Genomic DNA, 7,881 nt, shown 5'->3' with positions numbered 1-7,881 from the left:
CATTGTTTGCAATTGGGATTTCGAGGTTTTATCATGGGTAGATCTTGATAAGCTTATTGCAATGGTTCTTTCTATGCACAAAGGTAAGAATTTATTCGCATCTTTGGTAATGTATTTTGGTATCACCTGTAAACATAAATAATAGATCGAACTTCTTTGTATGGAATCGGAATAGAGTAATATATCTTTTTTCTAATAATTTCTTTGGCAATCTTGTACAAAATGTTCAGTAAATAGTAACAAAAGGTTTTGTCTTAAGAACAACTATACATTTTGGAACACTTCTTTGTATACAACATTGGTGGTTGTATTCGAAGGTTTGTTGTCCTTATCATGGATTAGGATTCTTAACCCAGATTTACTTTGAACTCGAGAGACTGCAACATATAGCTGACCGTGACTAAACACCGGGGTCGGTAAATACAATCCAACAAAATGTAGAGATTGACCTTGAGATTTGTTTATTGTCATTGCATATGATAGCATGATAGGAAATTGTTTTCTGATTAGCTTAAATGGCCATGGGGATTGTGAAGGGGACATTGACATTCGTGGAATATAAATGTCTTAATTATCTTTATTACCTGTAATCATCTTAGCTCCAATAACATGGTTTGCAAGTCTTGTAATTATTAATCTGCTTCCATTGCACAAACCTTCTGCTTAATCCAAGTTCCTCAAAAGCATTATTGGTGCTCCAATCTTCAGTTTGATTCTATGGTTAGGAAGGCCAGACGTAGAGAGAGAATTTAGGAATTTAGAAGTTATAGTGTTGTAGCTATCATTTGCAGCAGATTCTGTTTCATCAATTGAATCACAACTGAGATACTCCTTCTCCTCCCCTATATTAGTAATAACATTAGTCACACTAAATTTCCAAATTATAATCATCAGTTTGAGGGTGTAGACTAATATACCTGAAATTAGTGATAACATGTATTGATTGATTTTATTGACTGTCTCAACCCTACTTGCCAATATTGCCCTACACTGTAGATACGACTCGTCTGTATGCTTTTGTATCAAATTTTGGTAAATGGCAGACACAATTGCTTCTATAGGATCATTGAACTCTGAAATTAGGAATTCTTCAGGTATTTCAATTTCAACCAAACCGTCATTAGGTTCTTGTAACTTACCATCACCAATTTGAACAATCCAGTCTGAGAATTCTTGAATCTCTGATGTAGTAGTTGATTGTAGGCCTTCTTGTAACAAACGCATGTTTTTTGTCAGTTTTAAAACTTCAAAGTGGTCCCTTATATAAGATGAATTAATTGTGGCGTTGACAATATCTGATATGGACCCTCATGGTATAACACGTAATATTTGCCTAAAGTCTCCTCCAAATACTATGACTTTTCCTCCAAAAACTGAACCTTCTTTTGTAATACCGTTCATTATGTCTTTTAGGGTTCTATCCAGAGCTTCAAAACAAAATTTGTGTGTCATAGGAGCTTCATCCCAAATAATTAGTTTTGCTTTCTTTAACAACTCTGATGCTTCGGATCCTTGTGAAATGTTACACATCAAATGTTCTAGTGTTGGAACAGGTATCTTGAATTTAGAATGTGTTGTTCTTCCCCCTGGCAATAGCAGGGAAGCTATTCCACTTGAAGCTACTGTGAGTACAATTTTACCTTTAGAACGAACTGCTGCTGAAAACGTCTTTCACATGAACGTTTTGCCAGTTCCACCATACCCATACAAGAAGAATACACCTCCCCTTGTTTACTAACAACTGCTTGCTTGATCTTTTCAAAAATATTCTTTTGTTCACATGTAATTGAATGGTTATTCAAACTGATAGCATAATGTAATTCGATTTAGTATTCAAGTACAAAAAACGATAATAATGCTTAACTTGTCATGGATTTGAAATTTGATTGGAATATTTGTCGTTGGTCACCAGTGTTATAGTCAAGTTCTGCATATACCAATCTATTTCCACAATTTTGGGTAACAAATTCATTTGGGTATGGCATTGTTTGGAAACAACTTTAAACTGCTTCTATTAGATTCTAAGATCTTTTCAATCTCAATCAAGGTTAGATTTTGGATTACTTCTGGAGTAAGATTCAGTTCTGCACACAAAAACATTTAAGACATTTAATTTTGCATATATATTTATGAATACAATTTATTGGAGCTAACCTGGAATTCCTGCTATTATTCTTTCTCGGTAGAGAATTCCATCTGTTAACCACTCCCATGTCTTGTTCCATAGGTCTTCTGGTCGATCAACACTATTTGACAACATGACAGTGACAAATAATTTTCTTAGATAATGTCCGGAACCCCAATCCTTTGCTTCTTTTATAGCTTCAACATATTATGTATCATCTGCTAATATTCCCAAAGCTAAGCAAGCTTCTATAAAAGTAGAATATATTACATTGTTAATTGTTCTGATATCAATGTAAGATGTTGGTCCTCTTACATGCGTTAACATTCTTCTAAGATAAAATACTTCGCCAGTGCTTGGAGGAACCCAAATCAGTCTTCCAATAGTATTCCCCATTTTCCTTGGTTTTCAACATCTATCTTTCTTGACATATACAAATTAGAAACAAATTGAGGATATGTTAATTCCCTGGCTTCTGCGTATTTCTTATTACATTCCATCCAACCTATAAACATTGATTCCGAAACTGTTGCCTTTCCCATGATATCATCAATCACGTCATCATCTTTAAAGTATACTGCTTGTTCTCTAGGAAGAGGGAAAAATAACCTTTCTACTGCTGGATTTCGTCCAAGAATTGGAAACGAAAATATTCTCCAACATGCTTCACAAGGAGATACATATCTGCAATCAAGATATTGCTTGATTTCATCTAATGGTTCTTTGTTCAAAAAGAATTCATTTTGCTTGGAAACTATAGCAGCCGTAATTCTGTCGTAACCCTTTTTGATATATTTGAATAAGTACTTGATGGAAGTGCTACGATTACACCATTCAACATTTATATGTGCTTGGTACTTCAACAATAATTGTGGATTGTAAGGAACCACAGACCGATTGTTAAGACAAACCCCATTCTTGGTTACTGTTAATGAATCGTTCCTTCTACGATAATGAGGAAAACCATCCTCTGATATGGTAGTTGTCCTTTGAATTTTTTTTGGAAATAGGCGTGAGCATTTTCCGTTTTTCATGCAAGACAGAGATTTGTTTGACATTCCACAAGGTCCATGAACCATATGATCTTGAACACATTTATGCAATTCAGGATTACTTATTGGACAAGGGATTTTTGCAGATATTACCTTATTAATATCATCAAGAGTTGGGTATTTGCTACTGGGATGCAAAAAAATCAGTAGGTGTGCATGAGGTAGACCACGCTTCTGAAATTCTATTGTATACATGACTGCAAATGAAGAAAAAGACATTTATTGACAAAAACAAACAATCCAAATTGTTGTGATAGAAACCATATTAAAGAACAATGATTACAAAAAGGGATGGCTTACATGCAATGGTTTTGCCTAGTAGATGATTTTTAGTTAAGTCTGTCAAAAGTTGTTCAAACTTAATTTTGAAGACCCTTGAAACTATATCAGGACGGTCTGTTGGAGATAGCTTTAGCTTAGCAAGTAGTCTGGTTATTTCTGGCCATTTAGGATTGCATGTGAAAGTTATAAAAAGGTCTGGGAATCTCATATAACTACAAATAGCCATTCCATCAAAATATAGTTGGTCCATGAATCTGTGGTTACCAATAAAAGATGAGGGAAGAACAACCCTCTTTCCCTGTTGTGATCCTTGAGTTTGTGAGCTGGTGGAAGCCTGACAGAGGTTATTGTATTTATCGACCCTTAACTTCGATTGATTATATTTAATGAATGACAATCTTTCAGACTCCATCATTGTATATCCATCAACTATGAATTGTTGAAAAATTCCTCTAGATCTAAGCAAAGTTTGTGCTTCAGATTGTCTCGTTTGTAGTCTAAAACAAAACCATTCCCTAATTGTGAGTCTGTTTCTTTTGTTGTTGAATCCTGGTTTCTCTCGATGATTGACATCATGTCTATAACCATCTTCCCCATATGGGAAGAGTAAAGGATATTGAAATCCTAAATAGCTAGTGTGCAATTCATTTATTCTTTGCAACTTCCCAAACTGCTTTTCCATTATGATGTCTCTCCCTGAAGCACTATCTACATCACCAACTATAAGGGCCACAACTTCTGAAACATTGGGGATATTATATATCCTTCCATCTTTTGTCCTATCTGCAATAAGTCGCAATTTCAAGTCATCAAATGGTTGGTCTCTATATCTGTCTCTTGCCATTCTAAAACATTTCGCATGAACATTGAATTCGTCTAGCATCATCTTTAATTTGCTGACAATTTCTGAATCAATGCTATTTTGATTCCTGCAAAGGTCAACTGGTCAAATAACCAATTTTTGTATTTGATTAACATTGAATAGAGGAAACATTCATGTACCTTAAAGATTCCATTCTATTTTGAAGTTCATTTTCAGTGTCATAAATATAAAGTTGGGCAAACTTTGGAAGTCCTCCAGGGATTGGTAAGAGGCTTCCTATTCTATGACAAAATTGACCTTGAATTCGTAAATTAGGTGGCCCTTTGCCATTGTTGAAAGTGGTATCGACTTTTGCTCCGGGAGATGTAAACGCAAACATCATATTGTATGTTCTAATGTGATTTTGATAGTTCTTGCTTTCTTTTGATTCATTATCAAACAAAAGACGTTGCAGAACAATTGGCGGGTCCTTTAGAGTTGGTAATTAAACTTTACCATTACCACAACACATATGAAATGCTGGATTGTTGGACCTTCTGTTCTTGTTAATCCTTTCGTCGTACCACATATAGGCATTGCATTCCTTACATATGAATAGTGGATCACCAATGCCTGCATGCATTGTGCACAATTAAATATATGGTCAGTAAATAAAATTCAATATACATTTAATGTTGGAGTATCTTGATTGAGGAAAGCATTCCTTGTTATATCACATAATGGTGTGAAATTCCTTTTCTTTCGCTGTTCCTGGTCAAGTAGGAGACTTTGAGTCTTTTATGCACACTTTTCTTTTCTTTTAGCGCTAACTTTCTCTTTAGTCTTGCATTTGCACAACCTAGATTTGATAGCACCTTCGGATCACTCATATTGGTTACTATGGCAATAAACTTGGAACTGAAACAAAAGCAATTTGGACATTCACATTAATCTGTTAAAGGTAAAGTCATTAATGGTGTACATAGACAACTTTAAAATTTTTCCCAATACACAAACACATTGACATAACATTAATGTTGAAAAATTAATTCCAAGATGGAATAAAGACAGGGTAGATGTGCAAGAACCAAACATTAAAAATAGCATTTAATCCAACTTACCTCACACTTCATTTACTTGACTGGTTGGGTACTTGATTCCTTGCATTGCCTGCTGTTATGTGTATTAGTTTTTCTGATGTCTGAAGCTTTAAAACAGTTCTTCCTAAAAAAGCTTTTCGTTCACGGTCCATGAATAATGCGCGCCAAAATTAATTTAATTATTAAATTAATTTTATTTTATGAAATCCTTTATTATAGAAATGATTGATTGCATGGTATGGGGCAGTTCGACTTCTAAACACTTTTCTAGAATGTACTTGATGTAAATGTCTACATCCATTAATTAAGCTTTCATTTATATGGTTTTTTTTTCAATTAAATAAAAATAACTGTAACGATAGAACGTTCCATTTGGATAACCCCTCGCATCGTTTCAACATTTATATATATTGTTAACTTTTTGCTTTTTGGAACTTCACCATCCAAACTCTTCAATGACAACCTCTTAGGAAAATGAAAATAACTCTGCAAAACGTTACTCCTTCAAGAACTGGTTCCAGACTTCAATGACTTTGGTTCATCCACAATGGGTAAGTCATAAAGTTGTGGTTTCATTTACTTCTAACGCTTCTTTTATTGTTAGATTGCTGGAAAAAAGTAATCTTTAATGAAATGTTATTAGTTTTCTAAAAATCCCATCTTTGTTGGCTTTTGTAATTATTTGTAGAAATTCGTAGAGTTTGATGAAACCTTCTTTGCTTACTAGGGACAACACATGCTAATGGGCCCAAACTATTTTCGTGATCCGGTAGGAAATTTTATTATGGTTGAATTTGAAGATTCTTTGATGGAAAACCGCAAATTTCGGATAGCTAATGAACTTGCAAAGTTTTATAAGTTGGATGATCTTTACTGGTTAGTAATCCTTTACTATGGAAACCGGTATTTCCAGTTTAGAATTTTCATTTTACCCATGGAAGAAACAAATTATCCTACACCCAATATGGTTCCTATGCCGCAACGCACTTTGTCTTCTTTAAGGTTTTTGACTTGCTTTAAATCAGAGATATTGGTATCTGAGGTACTATTTAAAACTTCGAATCATTGTATTCCATTATCTAAAACATTTGCTTTAAATGATTTGTTTATGTTTAACTTGGTTGCAGAAAACCATTCGCCTAGACGACTCCTTTGTTATTTTTTGGGGACATGAATTAACTATCAACAAATTTTAACTTATTGATCCACGTTAGAAGAAACATGATGTTGGTATCCAGAAATTAGAGAATGGAGATTTTATAATACATGAAGGTCTGTTGGAGATATGTCAATACTACAATCTGAAGGAAAAAAAGCCATACACATGAATTACGTTGGCAAAGATACGTTTTTATTCAAGGTTTTTTCTGCTGATGCCATTGAGATTGATTATACTTCGCATTTGGTCAGTATTAACAATTCAGAAGCCTTATCTTCAAATGATGGAAAATCTTCAAATGATGGAGGTTATGATCCTGCAAACTTCTACCATTCAATGTCAAAATGCTTATCTTCAAATGATGCAAAATCTTCTTCACTGGTAATGGATTCTTAAACTTGGTTATTTGAATTATCAATTTGTTTGATATGTTCTAATTTATTAAAATTCAAACTTCTTTCAGTACTTGGATTCTGAATTTGCTAGAAAAGCTTTGCTTAAACAGAGGAAGCGCTATTTATTGGTGAATGCAAAAGGTGATTGCTGGCCTTGCAAAATTAGATGGTCTGGAAAAAATAACAGTCAATGTTATTTAACTTGTGGGTGGAAAGACTTCTGCAATGAAAATGGATTCAAGGAAGGCACTATGATCCAACTTGGTGTTGATAGGGACCTCAACATGTATATTCATGTAATGGAGATAAAAATTTAGTTCTGGTCCTCATCTTCTTTTTGTAAACATTATCTATATTTTGTGAACATGTTTAATGAACTATTAGCTATATATATTTTGCATACTATTTGCCTAATGATTCCTTATGCTTCTCGTTGTGATCTTGTAGTGCTCCATCTTAAGTATTGATATTAATGGTCCGGTGTTGATCATATGTTTGAAAACATTACGTAAATTTTGTAAACATCTTTAATGAACTATTAACGTACTCGCATACTATTTTGCAATCAACGTACTTTTTACACCAAATAGTATCCATTTCGGTTGTTGTCCATATAACATTTAAACTTGTAACAATACTGGTATCATATCACAATCAATAATCAATAATCCCAAAATATATGTATAACGATTCTTAGAATAAAATTACCATAAGATTGGATATCCAAAAATATTTACATTGTAATAATAATGTGCGATATCCTTTGCTTATACCAACATTAATTATAAGCATTTTGCATCCTTCATAGCCAACTCGAACAAAATACACTCAAGTCCACCACAAAAAACATTAACATGGGTATGGTTTCCAAAACCCAAGTTACCATTTACCACCCACATTTAATATACATATATTATATAGATGTCTAATTACAAACAGTAGTGGCCCACATCAATGTTTTTCTGT

The 7,881-nt window shown here is 33.7% G+C and overlaps 1 pseudogene; it reads right to left on the bottom strand.

The window, feature by feature from the left end:
* Positions 1-264: 264 nt before the first annotated feature.
* On the bottom strand, positions 265-4,904 carry LOC114180491 (annotated as a pseudogene).
* Positions 4,905-7,881: the final 2,977 nt, after the last annotated feature.

Source organism: Vigna unguiculata, chromosome 4 (genome assembly GCF_004118075.2).
Source record: "Vigna unguiculata cultivar IT97K-499-35 chromosome 4, ASM411807v1, whole genome shotgun sequence".
NCBI lineage: Eukaryota > Viridiplantae > Streptophyta > Magnoliopsida > Fabales > Fabaceae > Vigna > Vigna unguiculata.
The sequence above is the reverse complement of the archived record's forward strand: the minus strand, read 5'-3'. Positions and strand labels throughout refer to the sequence as shown.